This window comes from Dermacentor albipictus, chromosome 1 (assembly GCF_038994185.2).
Source record: "Dermacentor albipictus isolate Rhodes 1998 colony chromosome 1, USDA_Dalb.pri_finalv2, whole genome shotgun sequence".
Taxonomy (NCBI): domain Eukaryota; kingdom Metazoa; phylum Arthropoda; class Arachnida; order Ixodida; family Ixodidae; genus Dermacentor; species Dermacentor albipictus.
Window position 1 is genome coordinate 126250175 of NC_091821.1, and position 27737 is coordinate 126277911.

Consider the following 27737-nt stretch of genomic DNA (forward strand, 5'->3'; position numbering starts at 1 on the left):
CATATTCAAATGTTCTAACAGCCACTTTAAAAATTCCAAGCGTAATTACTACGAAAATAAAATAGAAAAAATGGAAGTGATACCAGACGAAACTGGCAGGTTGTTAAAGAATTCTTAAACATCAGTACAACTAAAGATCACATATCGTGTGTGAACCACGATTCTGCTAATATTAGTAACCCTCAAGACATACCTAATGTTTTCAGTGACCATTTTAGTACTGCAGTCCCTAGTCAGCCTGATTCAACGTTGCTTAGTTTTCCGCGCTGTTCTCATTCATTTTACCTGTTCCCCGTAACATCGCTAGAAGTATGTAACATTATCAATTCTCTTAAAACAACCGGTCTGGGCCTCGACTTTATACGCCCCTCTAGCATTAAGCTTGTGTCTAACGAAATCTCACCTGTGTTAGCACATATAGCAAATAGACTGTTTATAGATGGCATCTTTCCTAATCGCCTCAAGACAGGTAAAATAATCCCAGTATTAAAAAAGGTGACCATAAGTGCACGAGTAATTATCGTCCTATCTGCATTTTGTCTTTCTTTAGTAAGGTCATCGAAAAACTTATACATAATCGCTTAACTGAATACTTATCCAAATTTAATCTTTGAACTCCTGATCAATTTGGTTTTCGTGACAATTTTCAACTGTATTAGCGCTTATTACTTTTACTGAGAGGGTTAAATTAGCCATCGATCAAGGCCTCTTAGTTGGTGCTCTCTTTATTGATTTCACCAAGGCGTTTGATACAAGTAACCATCGCATTCTTTTAAGTAAACTTGAATCATATGGCATTTCTAGGCCGCCTTTACAAATACTTCGCAACTACCTAATTGACCTACAATATATAATCGAAGTTAATGGTGTCTTCTCCTCATCAAAAACTGTAAATACAGGTGTCCCTCAGGGATCAATACTTGGGCCACTTCTATTTCTCATATTCATTAATGACTTGCCAGAAATATTAACACATGCGCACTGCCTTCTTTACGCTGATGACACCACTATTTTCGCATCTGATAAAAGTTTATTTGCATTGTAGGATAAACTTAACGCTGACCTAACGAATGTTCATTCATGGTGTGTAAAAAACAGGCTAACTATTAACCCATCTAAGACAGCATTTATGACATTCCATTCTTCAAAAACTTTGCACATGGACTCTATTGTAGTGTCTCTAAATAATAATGTATTTGCAAGATCCGTGTCTACTAAATTTCTTGGTGTAGTACTAGATGAGAACCTAAAGTTCCAGTGCCATATTCAATCACTTATTCAAAAAATCTCATTTGGTATTCACATCCTAATAAAAACTCGCTCTTTTTTCAGCAAACCATTCTCATGTCTTTATATTACGCGTATATACACAGCCATCTTTCATACTGCCTGTCATCTTGAGGTAATACATATACCACACATCTTCATCAGTTAGAAGTTTTGAAAGAGCAGGCATTACGATTAATTGCACTCCAATCGCATACATCTCCCTCTGCTCCCATATTCCGTTCCCTAAATCTTTTACTTTTACGCATGTTATTCAATCATAAGCTGTCGCTACTTATGTTTCGTCTTATATATACCGAGTTTAATATTCCAGGTTTTAGTCGCTCTAGCCTCATCAATTATAACAACACAAGATTTTCAGCACAACTCAATCTTCTCCTTTCAAAAGCAAGAACTAACTATGGGAAATTTACCATCGCGTTTTCAGGCATTTCTGTTTGAAATTCGATACCATCTGATATGAAGACATCTACATTATTATCATCTAAGCGTAGAACGAAGGAGCATTTCATGAACACTTTATCTGACGCGTAGCATAATTTAACGAACCTAGAATTAATTAGATTTTTTCAATTTACAATTACGCAATTTACTTTTCAATTACCGACTTACTAAATTTTGCCTTAATTGATACTTCTCCTCGTTGTTAGCTTTACGTGCCATTTATCCTCGTTTGAATGGTTGCATGTTATTTTAAAGATTTCTTCAATTACTTTTCTTCTTTTTAACTCTGTGAATATACTTGTGATATTTTTAACAGATTTCTTTTCTCTATTATCGTTTATTTCCGATGTAGAAATTGTATAATATATGACATGATTCACTTTTTGCCACGATCCTACTATCCCCTTTTCATGTTTTATTAGGAGGTCCCCCCGACAGTTGTTACTTCGGGACCTCCGAATGTGTACTTATACCCATCTTGTATTTGATTTTGTCAAAAATAAATATTGATTGATTGATTGATTGATTGATTGATTTTCATTAAGCAAAATCCATCCAAATTTGGGAATGAGTCAACCCACAGTTCACCATAATTTATTTGCAACCAACCGTGCTCCGACCCATTGATCATCGCTTGAACCTTTAATGAGTACTTTGAGTCCGTCTCTGGACAAGATAATGACAATAGCCCTGTCTATAATGTTTCTTGTCCGTTACCCACATTACCCGACATTGTTGCACACTGTGCAGGTGTGCACAATATTTTGCTTAAAATTGACGAATCTTAAAGTTCTGGACTTGACGTTATGCCTCAAACATGTTCTTAAAAAGATGCTCCGAAGAGAACACCCGCTACCTAACAGTAATATTTACTCAGCCACTAGGCACCTCTTCCGTTCCTCTCATATGGAAATATGATATAGCGTTATTACTGCATTTACGTCGGGTAGCAAGCAAGTTTTAACCAATTATTGGCCAATATCTCTGCTTTTGTCATCATGTAAGCTTCTTGAACACATAATTCACAAACATATTGCAGCATACCTAAAGTGTAATGCGGTTTTCTAGCGTCGACAATTCATGGCACGAAGGAGTGGTTCCTGCTGCATGGAAGTCCAGCGGCCTTGTGCCTTTGCTCAAACCTGGAAAATCGTCCCTAGACGATTTTCCAGGGTGATTTTTCAGGTCTTATCCTCCCATTTCTCTGGTCAGTTGTACAGTAGAAGTGATGGAGGGGACGGTACTGACACGTCTAAAGTGGTATCTAGAACATTACGAGATATACCCTGATGCTATGGCAGGCTTCCTACGCGGACGCTCTTCTATAGACAATGTCATAGATCTTGTCCTGTGTGTCAGCCCGAAAGAAGTCTAAGGAGTCTATCAGCGGCGATGTTGCTGGACGCTACAGGCGCTTATGACTACATAAGTAAACGAGCCATCCTTGACGCCTTGGGAGATGTCGGCCTAGGTGGCCTGGTTCCAATGGATATTCCGCTACTTGAAGGACAGGTTGTTCTTTGTGCAAATAGAGGATGGTGCGACATAAAACCGACTGTGGCATAGCACAGGGAGGACGCTTGAGCCCCTCTTTATTTAACCGCGTGGTCATCAACCTGGTTCAATCCGTTCATGCGTCGATCTGTGCATACGATATATACATTTGGTTATCAGCAGCGACCCGTCACCAAGTGCATGCCAAACTCCAAAAAGCAGCAACACTAACACCAGCTAATATTCGAGTACGAGGTCTGGAGGTGTCCTCCAGTAGTGCTCTATGGTCGCTTTATCGAGAAAACTAATGAGACCGTACGTCGTCAGAATTAATGGACAGCCGATCACTTACGAGAAGACGCTCCACTTTCTAGGAGTGATAATAGATCTAGACCTTTCCGGGAGTCTTCATGTCTCTCACTTAAAAAAGAAGGTAGCCATGATAACCTAGCTCCTCAGATTTCTCACGGGAAAGTCATGGGGTGCGTCTGTCAGGACGATGCTTCAACTCTACAACGCACTATTGCTGGGTCTCCTACGATATAGCTTACCTGTACTGGGTGGGACCGGTAGAATCAACCTACATGCTTTCCAGTCTGTGTAAGTTCAAGCTTTGCAAATATGCCTTGGCCTTCCCAGGTGTGTACCTACGCCAGCAACGAAACCGTTGTGCATGACCACCCCTTCAATACGTACATTCAAGTCGACGCTGTAAGAATGCACATCAGGCACTTCGCCCAACTTCTATGCATCATCTCGCCTCCCTTCCTGCCGCTCAATCTCGTTCAGCGTTAAGCAGGATTATTGTCACCAACTATCGAGCTTTACCGTCGAACCTCACGCCTACAGCACAATCGTCTCTAGCGCTGTGGTACCTGCATCCACCCCAAGCCCTTCTTGTCATTCCCGCCAGCAAAGAGAAAACGGAGATGTGATCTTTCGCCTTCAAACAAACCGTGCTTTCATTCCTGCATGAGAAGCACAGAGAACGCATCCACGTCTACACGCACGCTTCTGTCTCCTCCAAAAGTTCGGCTGGAGCAGTTGTAATTCCCGCGAAATATATCATCATCCAATTCCAGACGTCTCACATTACCTCACCGACAGCTGCAGGACTCGCAGTTATCCGTGCTACTCTGGAGTTTATTGGTCACGAATCATCACAGTTATGGTCCTTCTTTTGTGACTAGAAGGCAGCTCTCCATTGTCTGCTGTCCCCTTTCAACCACGGACGTAACGTGCAATTAGTCGCAGACATTCGACTAATTCTCCATGACTCAGTCGATAAGGGGCACAATATCTAATACCACTGGATATCGCGTCACAGCGGAATTTCGGGAGATCACAGTGCGGATGACGCTGTCCAATCGGCCCACGACGGTGGCTATATTATACCAATGCCATATTATACCAGTACCAAGGCTTCGCTCCAACGCACGCGAGCTTACACAGACTCTGTGGAACGCCAGTGAATTCACGAACGCACGTCTCCACAGATTGCATCCACGTTTCTGATTTCGTCTTCCACCAAGGATAACACGAGCGGAAGCAACACCGCTGTGCCACCTGTGGCTCGGCGTGACATTAACGAACGCCTATTCCTTCCGCATTAGAATTACCGACAGCACTGCTTGCGACAACTGCGGCTGCGAGGAGACGATCAAGTACCTCTTCTGTGATTGTCCCCGTTACACTATGTCAAGAAAAATGCTTGTGACTGCGCTCGAAAAACTGGACGATTGCCTCTTTACAGAACAAAAGTTCTAGGACATTGGTCCAGTAGGGGTTGCGGCACTCAAGGCCTTGAGTGCTCTGCCCAAGTGCTTAAGGGCTTGTGAATTCTGCGACCGACTTTGAAAGTTGCAGCGTGTAGCAACTCGTTAATGTGTGAATATCGTATCTGACTTTAATTTTTAAAAATTTGTTTCTTCTATTACCTTTTATCCCCTTTACCCATTTCCCCAGCGCAGGGTAGACAGCTGGTGTACCTACACTACCTAGCCTCCCTGTCTTTCCTTTCCCTTTCTCTCTCTCTCACTCGCGTCATCAAACACGGCTTTCGACCTGGTCTCTCAACATTTACTCAGCTGACAGAATTCACACATGACATTGCATCAGCACTTAATCTATGCGGCCAGGTTGACGCAATTTTCATCGATTGTAGCGAAGCTTTTGACTTGGTTTGTTGCAACAAACTTCTCTTGAAATTGAGCGCATTTCTAAATGATACGGAATTGCTTTACTGGATTGCTGGATATTTGTGCATGCATTCTCAGTTCATCACAATTAATCAAGCGTAGTCTCGCTCTGTTGACATAACTTCAGTTGTGCCATAGGGATTAGTCGTTCGATCTCTCCTATTTGTTATTTATAATAATGATGTTAATATTGTTGCGAACACTCCAGTTAAAATTCGTTTGTATGCCGATGATTATATCTTATACACGAATATAGCCAGCACTCATGATCAAAATATATTGAGCAATGTGTTTTCTTTGTCCTGGGGACAAAGTGACCTATGGCAGATGTAAATAAATTTCAAGAAGACAGTATTCATGACGCTCACAAAGAAAAATACGACATTTGCATTTCGAGTACGGAACCCAATGACAAAAAGTAGTTGATGCGAACGAATTCAACTACATCGCAATAACTTTTACGTCTAGCCTGAATAGGCATTACCACGTAGAACAAATATGTGCATGCGCATAAAGAAAGCTTGGCTACCTAAAGCTTAGTTTAAAGAATGACACTATCGACTGCAAGCTGTTGGCATACAAATATCTGGTGCACCCGGTTCATGCTTATGCCTCTGTTGCAAGGTCAATCTATTTTTCGCCGGACTTTGAAAATTTTGAAGCAGTAAAAAAAATAAATAGAAAAAGGCAATTAGATTCATTTGCCAGAGGCGTGATAGCTACTTTTAACCGAAAGTACAAGCTGCCACTTATCACTTTCTTTGTTAAAGCACCGGCAAAGCAACAATAATAATTTATCTTGACGACTTGCTCACACATGGGGGGGGGGGGCTATGAATGGACAAAAATTAGGAATTATTGACTTTTATCCGGAAACAAACGATCCTACCTATGAGTGGTACAGTTCCATGCGTGCCTTATCGGAGCGTAAAACTAAAGCAGTTGAGCAGCTTATTAGTTGCATAGCGTAACGTCCCTACGCGAAGCTGCAATGCGAAGAACACAGTATAAGCATAACCTATTCCAAACTACAGCAAACAGTCTTCTCCACGCGTTTAACTTGAACAAACCAAGATGGCAGAAAAAGAAATATGAAGAGCCGAATAAGGAGTGACTGCTCCAGATAGTGCCACGATTCGTGTCACGCTCCCTTACTAATTACATCGTCGTACGTAGCCCGCGATCCTCCCTTTCGACATGGCTGCAAGCTCGCGGAGACGGCCTTTTTGGTTGGGGTAATTGATTTTGACACGTGGCGAATTGAATTGAATTGAATTCTGGGGTATTGCCTCATAATCTCATCGTAGATTTGGCACGCGGTAGCGGGGGACTGCGGATTAATTATGAATAATTATTAATTATTATTAATTTAATATACCCTCTATGCACGGGACACGGGCGTTTTTTGTATTTCGCTCACATCAGAATGTGGCTGCCGCCGCCGGAGTTTGATCCCGCGACCTCCTGCTTAGCAGCGCCACACCATACACGCTAAGCCACCGAGGCGGGTGACGCGTGGGCAAGCTAGCCTACAGAGTTTTGCATGTTAAGATAGAGGCACCAGGTTTCGGGCTCAGCTGTTCGCTATTTGCTTTGAAGTGTGCGTTACATTTAGAGTGCAGCTGTTAGGCGTCCGTTCCTATGTTGAGCGTCGCCGTGTCTCCGCGTCCCTCGTAACCGAGCGAACGAGTGCAGCGAACGGTGAAAAAGCGAATGTGGAGCGTGTACACACACACACACACACACACACACACACACACACACACACACACACACACACACACACACACACACACACACACACACACACACACACACACACACACACATACACACACACACACACACACGTATGTATGTATGTATGTATGTATGTATGTATGTATGTATGTATGTATGTATGTATGTATGTATGTATGTATGTATGTATGTATGTATGTATGTATGTATGTATGTATGTATGTATGTATGTATGTATGTATGTATGTATGTATGTAGTAGCGAGGGTTGAAAGGCGATAGCGAAGAGAAGAGAGCGCGAGGAGGACAGCGGAGGAAGGAGTATGGTGAAAGGGTGAGGAGGAAAGGGGAGTGCCGCGCGAGACATGCTCCACGGCAGCGACCCACTGCGCATACGCTACTTCGCTTGCGTCGCCTCCGCTGGAGTATGCGCTGCGCACGAGCCAGGTGCACCCATGTTCCATCTCGTCAATAAGCGACGCGACCGATGGAAGTGCTTTGTCTGACGCTGCTGCTAAACAAGCTCCACAAGCGGAGGCTCAGCGCCGTCGTCGAGAGCACCCTGCTGTTAAGATTCAAATTCTTTGCCCCAATATAACGCGAATTCAAAGTAGCTAAACAACTGTGCTCAAACTTCATTGCACTGGCCAGGCGGGCGAAAGAAAAAAATCATGAGCCATTCCAATTTGTGACTGATGGTGGTCGACGAGCGAAGCTGTTTAGCACACGACACGGAGATGACACATAATTTTAAACCAAGGTACGACCTCATTTATTGTCTTGATGGGTGGTCATTGTTTTACTTGCGACTGCAATAACATTCTTTGATAATGTCAAATCGATGCAAGTACGACCCTGGGTGGTCGGTTGGGCTGGATCAGTGTGGCATCGGAAGGAATATGTCTGCAACACGTTACGCGTAAACCGCCCCCTTTTCGGTACTGACACATCCACATTGAAATCACCGACAAAACGACGACAGAGGTAGAGTCATCGCAGCTAATTCACGCAAAGTCAGTAGCGATGAACATTACGGGACTATGAGTCACTGAGAGAGAAAGAGAGAGAGAAGAGAAAGAGAGATAACTAGAAGACAGAAAAGGCAGGGAGGTTAACTAGACGCACGTCTGGTTTGCTACCCTGTACTGGGGGAAGCGGGTATGGGGATGAAGAGAGAGAGAGAGGAGATAGAGAGAGCACAGTTTCGCGCACATTCGAAGGTTCGCACCTAGTCTACAGACAGTTGCCAAGACCTTTCGACTTGAGGTATTTCAACAGCGCTTTCGTGGAGTCATTGAATTTTTTGCTTGCTTACGGGGGTATACGAGCCATTGCTCAAGGGGGTATGGGCCATTGATGAGTATTCGACATGGTGTTATGCATGTCGTATGCGTGATTAGAAAGAATTTAAGCACTGTTCGCTTCACTTTGCTGAGTGGTTGTAGCCTCTACATTACGGGGCTATGAGCCGTTGCATTCTTTTGCTAGCTTACGGGAGTATGAATATTTGCGGGGGTATGAGCCATTAATGATGATATTTTTTTGTTCACGGGGAACAAGAATGAAAAAAAAAAGAAGAACCAGGAAGCTCGCCTTCGCGCATAGCGTTCGCCGCAAGCATTTTCCCGGTAAGAATTACGGTTGCCTAAGCTGCAGTTGCCGGGAAGCGGCAACTGTGTGGCCGGTCTATATATAACGCAGGGAATCGCGGCTGTGCAAGTCGGTGCGGTGATTGGTGCGATGTCTCTAAATATAGCGAAATGAATTGTCGGTGATTTTTTTTTCCCGTTTCGAATAATGTCTTCAAAATATATTTTGCATTGGTGTTTTTTGAAGTGTGAGTGCCATTTTATTTTCATAATAGGGAGTGAAACGTGGTGTAGGAGGAAAAAAAGAAAGTTCAGGAAGATTGGTTCTCCACACCGAAGCCTGCCAGAAAATTTGTGGTTAAATTACAAAGCTTGTGTTTTGATGTGCGCTAGTAAACAAGACTTGCTTGAATGCTAATGAAACAGAACAAATTTTCAGTTTTGTGTAAGTATAAATGTGTCAGATATCTTAAATAGAAGTATCGTAACGGAGTTAAGTTTAGAGTGCCAAATTTCGTGATGTCGTCGAAAGGTCACCATAGGTGAATAGCCTTCGCCTTATACTATATAGCTGCGGCGATAGGCGCGCAGACTACGGGAGGCTCCGAAGCCTACCCCCCTCCCTCTCCCCTCTAAAGTGTCTTTACCATAGATCTGTTAGTCACGTCATTTGAGTTTTCTTTTAAGTTGCCTCTATCTTTTCACATAACATTTTATTGTGGCTAAAAATGACGGCATCATTGCCGGTGCGGACGTGCAAAGCTTCTAATTCATACTTTCGCTTTATTTTCGCAAATACTGACAATAAATATGGCCAGGCTTAGCTTGGTTAAGCCAAGAATGCGTTGCATATTGCGCGGTCTTTTTTTTTTTTTGAGGGTGACGTATTGCTTGGCGGCACTCGATTTTCGCGTCACGCGCTGGCGCAGCGCCTCTAGCGGGAGGAGCGGGAGTCAGGTGATGGCTGCGGCCGCGCGCGACCGCGCGAGTTGGGGCCCAGCTTTTCCTCCGGCTGTCGTGACGTCACGTCACGTGGTTGGTGGCTGCCCGGCCGCGCCCAAGGGCTGAACTGAGTGATTGCAATATGCAACGCATAAAAGGACAAGCGCATTAGAAGCATCAGTGGTGGCTACCTCACATGTATTTTTTATCTGCAATATTTTTTGACATCTCCATCTTGAACACCATGCACAAACACAATACATTTAAATATATACACCGGACAAAGTTTATTATATTTTTCATGTGGAGGAGGTAGCCAAATAACAAATATTCTTAATGTTATCGATAGCCTATGCCTAGATAATGAATATGTTGCTGTATGTGCACCTCGCTTAAAATTGCTTCGCGCGCTTTTTTTTATCCTGAAAAATACCTGCAGACTTGAGCGGCCCCTGCTGCAGCATCTTTTATGAACGGCGTATGAAATGCACGTGAATGATGCGTCTCAGTATTGCTTCTATTTCCAGTATGCAATGCTAACGACTCACGAAAGAAAAGTTTTTGTAATAAATTACTACATTTATTGGGGATGGAAACATCGCGAAATGAATGCAGAGGTCATAAATATATGTAGTTTACTCAGCAACCGAAACGACGCCGAGCCGGATCTATTCGAAATATGAATCAATAGCAGTCACGCGTACATAGCTAATACTCGGACTCACAGTTAAAAAAAAATGGCTGCAGTTTCATTGGAAAGGCGAAGCATTAGTGATAGCGAAGTATAAAACAATTCCGCGATGGAAATTGTTTACCGTATAAATCTGTGTAAGGGCGGCACTCATGTAAGGACCGAACTCTCAACTTCACAGCCAACGTAAAAAAAAAAAAAAATCCAACCGAGAAGCAATCGCTTTCGGTGCGCTGATTCCGATCACGCTCAACAGCGAATATCCCACTTAATGCCCACTAATTACTTCAATAGCAGACGATGTTTCTTGAAACAGCTGTAGTAATAAAGGTTATACGTATATATATATAGTATATTTAGAATATTCACACTATCAATCAGGTGATCGAAACATGTGCGGAATATAACCAACCTTTATCCTTTATATATAGCTTTCGCTGATTACGAGAAAGCGTTTGATTCAGTCGAAACCTCCGCAGTCATGCAGACATTACGGAATCAGGGTATAGACGAGCCGTACGTAAAAATATTGAAAGATATATATAGCGGCTGCACAGCCACCGTAGTCCTCCATAAAGAAAGCAACAATATCCCAATAATGAATGGCGCCAGGCAGGGACATACAATGTCGCCAATGCTATTCACAGCGTGTTTACAGGAGGTATTAAGAGACCTGAATTGGGAAGAATTGGGGATAAGAGTTAATGGAAAATACCTTAGTAACTTGCGATTTGCATATGATATTGCTTTGCTTAGTAACTCACGGGACCAATTGCAATGCATGTTCACTGACCTATACAGGCAAAGCCAGAAGGGTGGGTCTAAAAATTAATCTGCAGAAAACTAAAGTAATGTTTAACAGCCTCGGAAGAGAACAGCAGTTTACGATAGGTAGCGAAGCAGTGGAAGTGGTAAGGGAATACATCTACTTAAGGCAGAAAGTGACTGCGGATCCGGATCATGAGACTGAAATAATCGGAAGAATAAGAATGGGCTGGGGTGCGTTCGGCAGGCATTCTCTAATCATGAACAGCAGGTTGCCATTATCCCCAAAGAGAAAAGTGTATGACAGCTGTATCTTACTAGTACTCACCCACGGGGCAGAAACCTGGAGGCTTACGAAAAGGGTTCTACTTAATTTGAGGACGACGGAACGACCTATGGAAAGAAGAATGATAGGTGTAACGTTAAGTAAGGAGGGATAAGAAGAGAGCAGATTGGGTGAGGGAACGAACGCGAGTTAATGACATCTTAGTTGAAATCAAGAAAAAGAAATGGGCATGGACAGGACATGTAATGAGGAGGGAAGGTAACTGATGGTCATTAAGGGTTACGGACTGGATTCCAAGGAAAGGGAAGCGTAGCAGGGGGCGGCAGAAAGTTAGGTGGCCGGATGAGATTAAGAAGTTTGCAGGGACGACATGGCCACAATTAGTACATGACCGGGGTAGTTGGAGAAGTATGGGAGAGGCCTTTGCCCTGCAGTAAGTGTAACCAGGCTGCTGCTGCTGATGATGATGATGATGAAGCGTGTGCACCAGCCGAAACTTCCGGATGATTTCGTGCAAAACACAACGAATATTGTTCATTTTCTCTGAAATAGTAACTCCGAAGCCAGCGTCATTATACAGGGTGTCCCAATTAACTATCATGCACCAAGATATACAAATATGCGAATGCCACGTAGCTTGTCAGAACCAATGTAATTTTGTTTGCCATCGCTTGGGGATACCAAGCTTACTTTTTGCATTCGGGCTAATTGCATAGCTTTCAATAATTAATAAACTTCTCGATATTACAATTAGATGAAAAGTGTCAATGAGAAAATTGTAGAGCAACATCAGAAACTCCCGATACAGCTTTCTGTTGCTCAATACGTGTTACATAAAAGCGCTTTTCCGAACGTGAAAGAAGCCCGCGAATACACGCAATATTGCCGCGCGACTGGCCGCTCGAGGCATATTGCGTGTATTGTTGTGTATCAGTTTGTAGGGCAGGATGCCCTATAAACTCATCAAAGTTTCTCATTCACTTCAAATATGTGCCAAATCCTCTGAGCCCACCCAGCCCTTCGTAGGCGGTATGCGTGTGCGGTCGAGCATATGCGTGCGTCATTACTGTCTTGATTGCTTTGACGTATCATCGGAACAGAAAATTTGCACTAACATGTGTGCAGGTATCCGATTTGGCGTAGGTACCCTGGCAGATATGCGAGAAATGCACTGTATTAGTCATCGTTGTTGGCGATAATGCAAGCGCCCGACGGGCTTAGTAACGGCTTTTAGAAACAGTGCTTCCATTCAAGTGCGCATTCCAGTTCCATACGCTAGCCCACAGCGTTTGCAATACAACGCGCCAACGCATTAGCTTTATCCATGAAAAAAAAAAGGAAAATGGAAAAGAAAAGCAAGCCGTTTCGCGTGCTTGGCTCACAGAGAGAGAGAGAGAGAGAGAGAGAGAGAGAGAGAGAGAGAGAGAAAATGAAAAGGGAAAAGGCGAACGGACTTCCCGGAGCGCGCACGCCCTTGTCGCCCTGAGCATCTGCGCATGCGCTATGGAAGCAACGGCGGCGCGCCATCTGTGCGCGTCAATTTGAATTCTCAACCACTGCGCCATGCACGTGAACGCTTGTTGCAGCTGTGTGCGGTGTGTGCCTGTGCCTTGGTGTCTGTGTATTCGTGTCTTCTTTGTGGCATCTCACGTCAACTACACTGAACAGTAAGTTTTAGCAATGATGTTTACCGTTTGTCTCATGATTAGGCGAGCGCATTTCGTAGCGCGAGCCGGCTGCATGTAGTGTAGGCGACTCGAGAATAGCGTTGATTTGTCGTTTACATGATTTGATAACGCGCTCGTGTTCTCGCTTCTAATATTGCGAATGCTTTACGGCAAGCGATCGCTCACGCTTGTTGACTTTAGCGTCATAGTTCATCTGCGTAAAAAAGGAAAATACACCTGGTTTTACCAGCAAGGTTCAGACTGGTGTTGAAGTCGCGTGGCGCCTTTCTCGTCGCGACGATATTTTGAATTTTTTACGAGTACTGCTCCTGGAGGGAACATGTGAGGCCTCCACAAAAGGAGGCCTCAGCAAAACACCTGAGAATATAATAACGCTGTGTCAAAAGGTACACATCGCACCTACCTGCTTTGCTTCCGTTTCGCTAACTCCGCGGCTCACGCCCACCGACTTTTGCACATGTTTTTGCAGAAGGACGTTTATTTAACTCAAAGCGGATTATTAAAAATGCTTTCGAAATATACTGAGCAGCCACTAAACGGATTGTGTGCGTTGAGCAGCCACTGTGGGTAGATCTCGTTTCGCGACGCTCGATCGATCGGGCCGCCATGAACGCTGCGCCGCATGTGTAGTGAAATTCTCGTGACGCGCTTTACGTATATGCCTCGAAATTGTGTTAGCTTGAGGAATCTTCAAACTGAAACGTATGGTTGAATAAATGATAGCGAACTCGGATGAAAGGCCGTGTTTGCGGGGCTTACGTCAGCAGTCCATGCGCTGCCGTTTTCGTAGGGTAAAAGTAGCAGTATTTATGAGGCTCCTGGCAACCAATCTAAATATATGCAACTACAAAAGCTTTCGGAGCATGAAACCTGCGATGAGCTCAGTCACTCGCAGCTTCGCAACCTAGCCGAAAAATGTAGAGAACAACAAATTACTCGCTCGAGGAAGCATCTTTACACGTTTCAAACTGAAGGCATTGGGTTTGACGATAGTTGGAAGATTTTTTTTCCGAGTCTCTTTTATGAACAGTTTAGCAGCAGGAGTTATTTTCCTGGCTATTTGAGAAGCGTTAAGCGCCTTTCGATGCTTCGGCGTTATGCAGTGTACGTGCTGTTATTCGTATTCGCATTTCGGCAATCGTGCACGGTATGAAGTCCTTGTCCTGCGTAATAAGTGTTCCGGTTTTCATTACTGTTACATTTAGTGCCGTTGTCGTGCACAAACTGTATACTACATACGCTCTACAAAAAGAAAAAGAAAAGCCAGATTATCCACTCGGTGGGCTTTTGTTAATAGATAACGCACAGATTATCAAAATAATTTAGTGGACATTGCACTTGTTCTACCCTTATGAACACACCGAAGAGATTGTAACGGTTTTTGACACACCCCATTCATGTGCATTGTACTGAAATTGTGGCAAATAGTGTATTTATCTCGGAGTATGAGAAAAAAGGCATTGCAGACTGTTCTAAGTGGAAATGAATTGCACTTCTTAACGTAATTGTTCAAAACTGGAGTCACTATTCTGAGCATGGTCGTTCGGCACGGGCATACTGTATGACCACCCGAAAAATGGGCACAGTCCAGCCGGGTATCTTCGTTTCAGCGATTATTATTATAAGAATAGTTTGAGATTCTCGCATTTGTTTTTTTTATTTTGATAAGTACACAATGTGTCATATGAACCTGTCTTGAAACGAAACGTACCGTTGCTGGCACCGGCGACCATTACGATTGTCTAACTGCTCATGATACTGTAACATGATGAAACGTTATAATGGTACTGATTCGTATTGGCATGTAGTTTCTAGCCAGAGGTAAACCAAGTTAACTAGAGACATAAGTGATGAGAGCAAATGATATAGAAAACCACTATTGAACCGTAAAAATAACTCATTGAATAGTTTTCCCTCACCTTGTTGCATTTGCTTTACGTGTGTGTCTCTATGTCCTTGTCTTCCGTGCTGCACTCGTGTGGCCATCAACTACGAACTTGCCCAAGCCCTTGTCAGCTTTATTAAACAAGGGATTCAATTCAGTTGTATGTAATAGTACATGCCAAGTGACTGATCTGTTATTCGTTTTCTCTAAAAATTATGGACTGGCAATAACTTGGCAAGCATTAAACCACAGCTTTTTTACTACACTTAGACTGCCAGGGAGTTTTCATGAAAACAGCCAGGAGAGACTTGAAGAAAGATCAGGGAATTTTAAAATGTCCACATAGGTATGCAGTCTTGTTATATGCCATACAAAGTTTCCAGAGAATCTCTCTATTAAACATATATTTAAAATGTATTACCTCACAAGAAATTGAAACAAATTCATGCCATTTCTAGAAAAAAATGAAAGTGAAGCATACTCATGTGGCATTTCCTACTCATTTTTTTTGTCCGTTAACCTTGTCCTGAACCTCGAAGGCCCAGAAAAAGTACTCATGTTTGAGAGCACCTTATATAATTAATTTACTGTGATACCATTTATTTGAAGTATAGTTTGTTTTGTTTCCCAGGAGGTACATATCTTTCGTGCCATGAAACAGAAAGTGCTCGTGTGGTATTTCGGGTGCTCATGTGGTATACCTGACTTGAAAACGTGTTAGCATGCCCAAGAGGTCTCATTACCTGTAAGAAACTAAGTGACCATATCAATGCAATCAATTCATCTTCCTTCTGTTGAAGTTATGGCCAATGATGCATTCATTTAAGAGTTCGAGAAAGACATTTAAATGTGTATTAAGGAAAAAAAATTGCAATCTTTGACATGATACTGTCAATATTCAAGTCGCTCCTCCGTGTATGTAATTCTGCTCGGGCATATTTAATTACCCACCAACAAATGTGCAGACAGTCCAACTGGGTAACGTCACTTCCGCACTTGATATAGAGATAATTCAAGATAAGTACGATAATGTGTCATATATGAAATTGTCATCAAAGGAACATACTGTGGCTGCAACACCAGTAGCAATTTTGACTGTTTGTTTGTTAATCATGCCATTTAATGAAACTCGCCAAGGTTGACGACTTGGCGATAGTAAGTCAACGTGGACTGTTAAAATACCATTCTAGAAATCTCGTAGCACTTGTTTCGTGCCAATAAAAGACTTAGTTTAGGAGGAAATCGCACCTGAAGGGTCTGCATACATTTAGCACAATTCAAATCGACCATCCCCAAACAAGGGAGTGGTGACATTCCATACATCATCACCACCCTTTACTGCCATCAGTGAGTAAAACAGTGCCCGACAGACGACGCTACATTGTTTTTTTGTGCAAAACACAAATGCGCGGCCATGGAGAAACTAAGCCAAGCGGAATTCGGCGTTGCAGCTGCTTTCGGCCAAGCGATGTGGACCGTTCAGACATCTTGCGTCATCCCATGGACATGCAATTCTCTGCTACTTGCAGTTTGTGTGAGTTTCGTGAGCCAGCAAAGCCTGTGCAGTACTATGTGATAACAAAACTACTGAAATGTGAAAGCGCGGGCAGCACAGAGTCGAGCAAAAATGAAACCCTTAGGCCACTCGTGTCATTGCTTAAGGTAACGTCAATGACGCCAATAGGCTAGGTGAGATATGCGCTGCCGTACAGAATAAAAAGTAGCGGGTAAAAGGCAAAAAACGAACAGATATTTGTCCAGTGAAGCACAATAAGAACAACAGTTTTACTGACTGTCGTATGGGTGTGGTTTATAAAATTCCCCTTAGCTGTGGCCAGTTCTACGTAGGGCAAACGGGACGGTGTATCAATCAGAGGCTAATGGAACATAAAAGGTCGTTAACCAGTGGATCGCCTTCTAATCTTTCGCTACATTGCCGAGATTGTAACTGCAAGCCAGAGTTAGATAAATGCGCGATATTGTGCAGGCATAGGAATGAAGCTACGCGTCTTATGGTAGAGGCATGGCATATCTATAATGGTGGAAGTGCGTGCGTGAGTCAGCCTTTGATTACTTTACATAAGGAAGAGATTAAGTGCCTTAACAGTTATCTCTCACGTAGACCAGCACGTGTACCCGATTGACACATGGTGTTACCATTCCTGAGCATGCGCAGATGAGTTTTGTGTCTTCTTTCATTTTTCGCCTCAGTGCTCCCTTCAGTTGATAGTCGGCGTTCGTGTTGTCCACTTCTCTACTCTTGTGTCCTGTCTGCACGCCTCACTTCTATTTTGCATAATGAATACTTACCAACTAGCTCAGCTTTCTGTCGTTCTAAGCTTCATTTCTAGTACTCTGAGCCCTTTTCGATGTTCTCCTACTTATCTGCACAATCCTGCTTCGTTAGCTTCCTTAATTGCGATATGTATGTTCCGCGCTAGAACGATGTCGTGGTTTAGTCGTAATCGCGTCGTCCCATTGGAAGTTCAAATGATGTGCGGCTTTCTTCAACCATCAACTGAGCATGCCAGGAGGATTGGAGCTATTCTTTCCGCTGAATCATGGCGCCAAGTTAGGTTCTACCAGGAGTGTCTAAGGGTCCGTTGCGCGGCCCTGGGAGACGGTCGCCTTTGGAGCCGCCCCTCCACTGATTGGAACAAGTTAGCCGTGCAACATGCGAGCTTCCTATGGAGGATGAAACTTCCGGAGCTTCAACAATGTAAGAGGAAACACCTTTCTAATAATTCACCGTCGAATAACGTACTGGTTCTTGGAGACGCCATCGTAAGTGATAACCACAGAAGAACCCTTGCTTTCGGCCCTAAGCACTGTTTTAAGCCTAACGTAAAGCCCATTGACGTTTTAAGCATACCGCGCTGCATAACCAGGTTCGTCCCGGAAAAAGAATGCTCACGCTGTATTTCGGATTGCATTGCTAGCATTAAACAATCAAATTATCATTTTAAGACGCCTGACCCTGTCCGACCGTTAGTTGATTACCTTGTGGAGCATAAACTTAGACTTGTAATATCTGACAAGGAAGGTTATTTTGTAATTATGCCAGATGACATGTTTCCAGAAAAAGCGATTTCAGCCATAGAAAAGAATTTGCAGCCAGTCAAACTGAAGCCTTCGGTAGTTAAGCAATGTGCGGTTGACCTCTTGTCAAGACATAATCTTGATAGGCTTGTTTGTAATGTCAAGAAAGCCAAATCCCTCACCTTAGAACTGTTTTTCTCGGCCAAGACCCATAAACAAGAAGTTCCTTTTCGTGCTATAGTGTCAGAGAAAGGGACGTGGCAGGTCTGTGTCGCTAGTTACCTACAGAACTGCCTAGCTTCACTAGTTTTTTCAGACCCCTTTTGCCTACGTCATTCTCAGGAACTAGTTCAGTATTTGAGAGAGGAAAATCCTGGTGATTGTACAGCTTTTAGTATGGATATCGAAGACCTGTATTATTCCTTGCTGCATGACGGGTTGCTAAATTCCGTAAATGAGTGCATTAAAGAACAAGTGCAAGAGTCGGCATTTATTGACAGATGCGGTGTTTCCACTGGAGCTTTTCTAGAAATTCTTTCAATGTACTTGAAGTCGACGCTGATTGGGTGGAGAGATGGCGTTTTTCTGCAGAAATCAGGCATTTGTATTGGCTCAAAGGTTGCCCCTATTCTTAGCAACATTTACCTGAGTAAGGTTGACAACTGCTTAGAGGAAGCCTTAGGTGATAGCGTTAAGATATTTCGTTACGTTGATGATTACCTGATTTTCTGCAATATAGAAGAAATAGATTCCGCTGCTACCTCAGTAAGTGAGCAATTTAAACTTTATGGGGGAGGATTAAAGTTTACCAAGGAATTTCCTCAGCGACGCGTAATTCAGTTTCTTGACATTTCCTTGATCTTCGAACAAAATCATCTTTGTTGGCAGTACTCCCCAAGATCTTCGAAGCCGTTGCTAAACTTTCAATCCAAGCATTCTAAATTAGTAAAAAACGGAATTGCCATGTCGTGCCTTAAGTCTTCCCTCACAAGATCCTGCATGCGCAAAATGACCGCCAGTTTTAATGCGCAGGTCCGGCGCCTATTAGAAGCAGGTTATCCTAGTGTAGCGGTGGCCACTGTGGCTGAGCGCCTAAAGAAGTCGGTGTCGAGAGGGACGAACTTGATTACAGAAAGCAGTAATAGCAAAAAAAGAGTATTGGCTATTCAGTATATTCATTCAGTGTCGCACAGGCTTTAAAAAGTTGCTAGTAGATATGATGTTAATGTTGCTTTCACTGCTCCCAATAAGCTAGGTAAGATATGCGCTGCCGTACAGAATAAAAAGGAGCGGGTAAAAGGCAAAAAAAACGAACAGATATTTGTCCCGTGAAGCACAATAAGAACAACAGTTTTACTGACTGTCGTATGGGTGCGGTTTACAAAATTCCCCTTAGCTGTGGCCAGTTCTACGTAGGGCAAACGGGACCGTGCATCAATCAGAGGCTAATGGAACATAAAAGGTCGTTAACCGGTGGATCGCCTTCTAATCTTTCGCTACATTGACGAGATTGTAACTGCAAGCCAGAGTTAGATGAATGCGCGATATTGTACAGGCATAAGAATGAAGATACGCGTCTTATGGTAGAGGCATGGCTTATCTATAATGGTGGAAGTGCGTCCGTGAGTCAGCCTTCGATTACTTTACATAAGGAAGAGATTAAGTGCCTTAACAGTTATCTCTCACGTAGACCAGCACGTGTACCCGATTGACACGTGGTGTTACCATTCCTGAGCATGCGCAGATGAGTTTTTTGTCTTCTTTCATTTTTCGCCTCAGGGCTCCCTTCAGTTGATAGTCGGCGTTCGTGTTGTCCACTTCTCTACTCTTGTGTCCTTTCTGCACGCCTCACTTCTATTTTGCATAATGAATCCTTACCAACTAGCTCAGCTTTCTGTCGTTCTAAGCACAGGGTCAGCGAATGGAGTACGAAAATCGCACCAATGTTTGCTGGTGTCACAAGGTGTTCATGCTGAGGACAAAATAAAGTGAAATTACGGGTTATTTGACTTACAAGGTTAGTCTGGAGCCAGTCATTTGAAGAAAGTGTAGCACTTCTTTACGTGCCTAGTATAACTCATAAAGTTTAGTACCCATTACTGTGTTCACCTCGTTGCGGCTTGAGACTTCTCGTCTCTGAATGTCTAGTGGCATATTTTTTGTTTCATATCTGGTGTATATTATGCTATTATATGGCATGTGCATGGTAGCAGCACCCTACCATGTTTGTTGTGCATTTCAAGTAATAAAATAACTAATTGGTCAAGACAAAAACGCAGCAGATGCAACAGAGTGACAGTTCAGTAGAGCGGCAAGTTGGACTAGTCGGTGGAAGTTCATCCCGTAATAAAGGGTTTACTGCGCTTAAGAACATGGGCAACAGAAGTAGAAGTGAACAGGACGCACGTCCTGTCCACTTCTACTTGTGCTCGTGTACCCACGGGAAATACGGGAGATAGAAATTCAAGACGATGAGCAAAACAAGAACAAGGTGAAAGCAGAAGCCAATTAACGTTTCGACAAGTGGACTTTTCTTCAAGGCCTTGAAGAAGACAAGTCCACTTGTCGAAATAAGGAGGGGGTGGGGTGGGGCGGGGGTTTACGGCGCTATATATGAGCCCTGATACTTGCAGTATTCTAGGGGAAAACAAAAACCAGAGAACGAAAATGTTGTCTGAGACCAAGTTCTCGGCACGAGGCCTAGCCGTCCTGAAACCACGCTAATGAACGCGAATTTGATGACGATTGTAGAGTATTCGACTGATCCAACGCGAACTATGGATTATTGCAAACCGCACTCATTTTTAAAGTATTTATAACATCACCATTCATAGATATGTAGTGAATTGCATATTGCAGCTGAAGTGTTGAATGTTTGCAGCTAGTCTTGGTGATCTTGCATTTCAAGCGCCGAACACCAGATAGACCGCCTAGCACAGACCGTACGAAACGAGGAGATGGTTATTGCCGAGAGTGTCAGCATTAGTGAGCCATGAGACGTGGCTGGTAGCAGGGAATGGGATGCTATGCTGGGAGATAATTTTTAAGTTTTATTAAATAAAAAAAAAATAGTCTGCTGCAGATACCATAATTCGAGTCCTTGAGCTGAATTATTCAGAGATGCGGACATTACTTGCACGAGAAATGACACATTCAACTAATCAACAAAAGTTCACTAATTATCTTTTGAAGTAATTGCGGCACACATTGCAATTTACGAATCCTTCTGGGTGAGTTTGCAAGGTGTATCCATTTGTAATGAATGAATGAAGGTGTTGGGGGGGGGGGGGGGGGCTTCGATACCGGCCATGACGACGGTGTTCCGATAGTGGTGGATTGCCAAAAGGCTCGGGTGTAGTGCATAGGGTGCACGTTAAAGGGACTGACAACTGGCCAGAAAGATTTGTAAGACGTTGATGAAAATGAAACGCCCGTGATTTATATTGATAAGAATCCCATACACTGTGGGATCTTTAATTAGAAATTGTAATTTTAAAGTCGGAAATAAAGTCTCAAGAACCAATAAGGGCCGCGAACTGGCAGTGAAGCCAATTGGAACTTCCGATGTGGTATATGGGATTACTGTACGTAAGTCGGCTGTTATTAAGAGCAGCATCCTTACTGCTTATTATTGCAGCTCGTTTATTATTGAGCTTTTGCGTTTTATTTTATGCGTCTTACGAAGTAAAAAAAGTCCACGCTAACGAGCGGTGCTCGCGTCCCTTAATGCATGGCGGCGCACATGATTGCCGCTGCACGCGCGTGAAATAATGAGCACGCATCAGAGCTGAAATCCTTTGTTCCAGCTCGCTCAAGCATTCGAGAGACGACATGATTAAGAAATCAAAAGCGCGCGCTTGTGGTTATGGCAACAGGCTGAACTGCGTATAACATGTAAAAGCGTCGTTTCACTTTCGATGAATCAGTTTGGCTTGGCCAACGGACACCCTTGGCCTGTTATGACAAAAGATCTTGGACAGGAAACGACGAAAGCGCCTAGCTTTCATTGTGAAAATAATTTAACACTTCGTGAAACATGAATCGCAGGGACGTCATCTTGATGAACAGAATATTACTGACTCACGGCTACGACCGCACTTGTCTGCCTCCCACCAATACCTGCGCACAATCGCTATCGCGCTCACATATTGCTTGCTCAGGACGAACTGGTGGGGCAGTTGGTTATACATGTCTGCTTGATTACAGCGCACAATGAATCGACAGGGACTGACAGAGTAAACACACCACAAAGCGCTGCGGTGTCTTTTCTCTGTCAGTCCCTGTCGATTTGTTGTGTACTGCGATCAAATGGGCACCTATTGCTGTTTCCAGCATACTTCCATTGAGCGACTACATCCTCATTGCAGATCGAAACATTCTGATAAAAAATGTTCCACAGCGTTTCCCGCGTTACGACTGCAAGATTCAACACTCTGACCGGTAACCTTCATGTTGCACTAAAGAAAATGGCACTCATAAAAATTGGTAGCGAGTTCCTTTTAAGAACTCGAGGTGGTGAAAATTAATCCGGAGCCTGATACGGGGAGTCTGATAATCATATTTTTGTTTTGTCAAGTGCAGCTCCATAAATTGTTTTTATGTTCACCAATTTTAGCCAAACCTCCCATCGCTCCTTCCCTCCTTTATTTTTTACGTTCTCCCCATAAACCACTGCACAAGAACGTGGCCCAGCCGTCGCTAGGACATTTGTTATTCCAGTGAGTAATATAAATAAAATACGTATATGGTTATGCGCCTAATGAAGTCGACTGAAATATTCAGCATTACAGAGAAGAAGAAAAAAAAGAACGCAGGCATCTCCCGAATCGCAGCACAAATAAATCAAATCACTGAAGTCTACATTAAGCAACGAGCTCCAGAAAAGAAGAAAGAAAAAGAAACAAAAAAGGAACAGAAAATGCGTGGCTGGGTCGTACTGTTGAGAATGGCTATCGATAAAGATATCAATGAGCGATAACAAACGGAATTCCGCTACACCAGGGGAAAAATTGCAGTCATTTACAGAGTTAAGTAGATAACAAAAAACACATTATGAGACGTTCGTGCGAAGGAACTGAGGTGTTGAGAAAAAGCGCAACGACGATCCATTATTTCTGGGGACCTCAATCGGGGTGCAATACCCGTCATCATGAACGCTGCGCTTCCCGTTTTTTTCAAACGAGGGAAGAGAGACCCTTCTATCAATCTGTCTTTTTACCTTGTACGGTGGTGGAAGGGGGGGGGGGCGGAGGTGCTGCATTATGTGCGCGGACATTAATAATGGCGCCGAATCTGTTGTCCGCCTTTTCGAAAATGTAAGCGTCTCGGTTTCTCGTTGGTCCCATTTTTCCAATCTGTCGATGCTAGTTCGAGCATGAAGGCCTCAACGAACAGGCAGAATAAATGAAACCGTTCTTTCAGTAGTGCTAACTTGCGTGGTTGCTCTGTGGAAATATTTTCGCCATTTATAACTTCCCTTCAACAGATTCACTCAAAGCGCGGTATAGAGAATGCCTCGCTGCGTATCAACGAAATCCCCGCCTGTTAAGTCAAGAGGAGACACGCATCCCGCGCTTTTCTCCTCCTCCGAGAAAATGATAACTGAACCACTTAGATCGTGTACCAGCTCAGTAAGTCTCCTCAATTTTTTTAGATGCACCGATTGCGGCACATCCTGCAGCTGGCGCAAAAATAAGCGCCGTAAAATATAGCTATAATGTGACTGAAGCTCGTTTGTGTCCAGCCCCCTTATGGGCTGGACACAAACGAGCTCAAGCTGATGTAGAGATTGGCTGTACGAAAGGTCTTGAGGCGTTACTTGCCTCACTCGATCGAACATGTCCACCTTTTCTTGACAAGAGCGCACAGCGCAGCGGCAGTGCTTGGTATGCGCCTAACCTTGCTTTCAACGTCGGCCCATCACGGGAAATACGAAGAAAAATATGAAAGCAAGGTGACAGGAAAAAAACTGCGATCGTACGGGATAATGTGACCCGTTCTAATCGTCTCACCTGCACGTACCTGCGGGCACCTTTAGCAAGTGGGAGGAAGAAGCGGGAGGACGGCACTGTCGCTTGGCGGCGTCCCTCCTCTTGACTCTGTCGACCCCGCTAGCGTTTTCTCGATTCTTATACGCGCTGGCAAAGTACCAGTCCTACTGCGTCTTCATCACGTATGGAAAGAACGAACCGAAATACGTACACGACGGCTGTGCTGGCGCTTTTTCACACCGCCCATTTCGTATGACGCCGCTACTTCGTAAATCACCTCCTCCGCCGGCGGCCGTAATTAGGCGTGAACCGAGAGTTCGTTCCACCACAAACAGCGCCCAACCCCTTCGCGACTGACGCTTCCTTTGCGAGTACTCGCCGTAGTCCCATGATCACGCGTGGCTTGTTTTAGGAGGTGCAATGGGCGCAACGTTTGTCTTCGAAATTGCCGTTTTGAACACGGCGACCACGACGTGACTACATGCCCTGGACGTACACACGAGTTTCGGCGGTATGACACCCTGGCAGCCCAATTTCATGAGACGTTCGAGAAGAGAGAGGGAGACAGGGATATAAGCAAGGCAGGTATGTTAACCAGTCAAGAGTCTGGATGGGCACCCTACGCTGGGAGAAGGGAGAAGGGGAAGAGAGAGAATGGAGAGAGAGACTGTATAGAGACGTGCAGAGACAGTCGTTGAGTCAAAGCCGCTCGTGCAAACCAGACGTTCTGAGAAAGCACAAAAGTGTCTTCACTGCCTTCTGAGCCGATGATCGGTGGGGACGGAGCTCTAGTACTGTCTGCTCACTCAGAGGACGATCATCTAGTTTCCTGAATGCGTAGGACAAAGATTGTCTTTGTGCTTGAAATTGAGGACAATGGCACAATAAGTAGTCAGTGTTCAATGTGTGGTCAAGTGTTCAAGTGCGGTCAATAAGTGGTCTCGAACGTCTCATGAAATTGGGCTGCCAGGGCGTCATATGTACCGCCGAAACATGTATGTACATCCAGGGCATGTAGTCACATCGTGGTGGCCGCGTTCAAAACGACAATTTCGAAGACAAACGTTGCGTCCATTGCACCCCCTAAAACAAGCCGCGCGTGATAATGGGAATACGTTGAGTACTCGCATACAGAAACATCACATGCAGGACTGTCAGCCGTTCCAATTAGTGTTGAATAAGCTTTCGTGAAGGCAACTCCCAGCCACAACCGACACAGAAGAGACGCTTTGTGTTGGTGCAGTCCGACCGGAGGTCGGGAAAGTTGTAATGAGGATGCATGAGACAATACGGTGGGGATCGAATACAGCGAGACGTCTGTCAATACTTGCGACAGTACAATTGATTCGCATTGGGAACATTTACTCCATTATGTATGAGCGCGCCCGACCGCTTTCCACTTCTCTGAGAAGCGATTCAATTATTCTCGTTCGTTGCGCCCATGCACTGCATTTGTTCAGTGATAACGATGGAGGAGTGATCTTAGTGTATGAGACAAATGCTGTATAGTATAGTTTACAGAGTGTGAGAAACAATGTGATATAGTGGGGCCACCTCGACACTACCTTTTCTAATTATAATTCATAAATTCACAAAAATGCTAGCGCTTCCTCTACGCCCTATGTATAACAGTCGTTTGAGCTGCAGCTTTGATCCTAACGTAAAAAAGTACTGTATTGAAGGTGACGAGATAGCGTTCTGGTGGGCGACTTTCTTCAACCGCTTAAGTTGCGGTATAATCACGCAGGGTGACAACCAGCGATTCCTCGTCACTCTTTTATTAAGGTTAGATATTTTATTATGATCGCGATATTATATGCAATGCTATACTGGAAATATACCTGCATATACAGGTCCTTCATAGTCAAAGCATCAGTAATTTTATTGAGAACACTAATCTAGCTACATAAATCGTGCTCTCGTAGGTGTTTCGTGCGCTTTGGCGGACGCAATTTTCACGAATTATAGAATTAGCAACGTTCTATTATTTATTGTTATTTACTTTGTAATTTTTTGTTGTTATATTATATGCCTATATTGAAAAGTCGAAGACAATGATAGTCGATGACAAGTGCATTTAATTTAATCCTTCTGGGGCGTTTCTATTGCGAGACTTTCATTTCTCATTGCTAGGCCAGAGTTTCGACACAAAGACAAACCCACCATTTCACCTAGCTGATTCCGACTAGCACACCAGCCTTCAGCATAAAAAACAAGAAAAAGAAAGAGAAATATAGAAAAAAAACAATCCTGACTTGCACAAAAGCGCATAAAATATCGGTGCAAGCAGCATTTATGAGACTAGCATAGCGTTTTTTATTAATATTCCTACGTAACAATATTACTGAATGTTTAGCTTTGAAGGCATACCATATATATTTCTTGTCTATCTGTCACTACTTTTGCGTGCGCACTGACTCTGTGCGTTTCTTGTGTTTTGTCACTCTGATAACTCCGACTCATCAATGCAGATGTATTCTATTTTATTTATTTATTTATTTATTTATTAATTTATAGAATACTGTCAATCTCCAATGGGAATTTTTACAGGGGTGAGCAACAAGTCACATCAACGAACACTACTAAAACATTCTATAGAAAAAGAGCACATAATGATTGGAGACTATTCAAGAATAGCACAGTACATTCATACATACAACACAATGAAGCCAATGTACATTAACCAGCAGGAAAACTAGAAAAAAAAATGCAGAGTAGAAGGCATCATTCAAGTACAAAATGCACAGAACAAAAAGTGTAGGCAAGTGCTTTGCTATCACAAACTGAATCGGGATGGATTGCATGGCGAAAGTAATTTAGTTACTTATATTGACAACTTTTAGGCTCATGCAGCATGTTAACTTAAATCTATAAATTTTGCTAGTGTTGGCTGCTGTTTTGCGACTACATCCAGTGTATTCCATTCACGAATTGAGCGTGGGAAGAAAGAATAGCGAAACGTATTATTAATAAACGGATATTCTACAAGTTCCCATGCATGCCGATCTTCTGGTCGGTCTAATATCACGAAATTTCAAGTAAGAGTGAGGGTTTATACGGAATGATCTATGCAATAGTTGGTATACAAATTTGAGCCGAAAAAGCTTTGCGCGACTTTCAAGGGTAGATAGAACAGCACGCTGTAACAGAGCAGTAGGGGAGTCAAGGCGTCCGTATCTGTTAAAGATAAAACGCACCGCCTTCCGCTGCACCCTTTCCAAAATGGCGATATCGTTCGCAGTGTGAGGGAAACACGCAGTATTGACGTATTCTAAGGCTGGGGGGGGGGACAGAAGTGACGTATGAAAGATGCTTTGTTTCAGGTGTAGAATATGACAAGGTCCATTTAATGAAGAACAGTTTGTTTAATGCTTTATTTGTCACTTGACGCACGTGCTCGCACGCGGATCCGGATCATGAGACGGAAATAATCAGAACAATAAGACTGGGTTGGGGAGCGTTTGGCAGGCATTCTCAAATCATGAACAGCAGGTTGTCATTATGCCTGAAGAGAAAAGTGAATAACAGCTGTGTCTTACCAGTACTCATGTACGGGGCACAAACCTGAAGGCTTATGCAAAGGGTTCTACTTAAATTGAGGACGATGCAACGAGCTATGCAAAGAAGAACGATAAGTGTAACGTTAAGGGATAAGAAAAGAGCAGATTGGGTGAGGGAACAAACACCAGTTAATTACATC

At 43.5% G+C, this 27737-nt stretch overlaps 1 protein-coding gene and 1 long non-coding RNA gene across 5 annotated transcripts in view; one reads left to right on the forward strand and one right to left on the reverse strand.

The window, feature by feature from the left end:
* LOC135917581 (uncharacterized) overlaps window positions 1-24252 on the reverse strand; it is a 36545-nt gene extending 12293 nt beyond the window's left edge. Inside the window, exons 1-2 of one of the 4 annotated variants that reach the window (XM_065451134.2) lie at window positions 24069-24252; window positions 3777-3872 (exon numbers count right to left, since the gene is read on the reverse strand). The gene's annotated coding sequence lies outside the window, so the exon portion shown is untranslated. Of the gene's footprint in view, window positions 1-3776; window positions 3873-24058 lie in introns of all 4 variants that reach the window. The other 3 variants (XM_070533311.1, XM_065451132.1, XM_065451133.1) reach the window with 3 other exon arrangements.
* LOC135917582 (uncharacterized) overlaps window positions 12992-27737 on the forward strand; it is a 98567-nt gene continuing 83821 nt past the window's right edge. Inside the window, exon 1 of the long non-coding RNA XR_010569339.1 lies at window positions 12992-13102. This is a non-coding gene — a long non-coding RNA (uncharacterized lncRNA). The remainder of the gene's footprint in view (window positions 13103-27737) is intronic.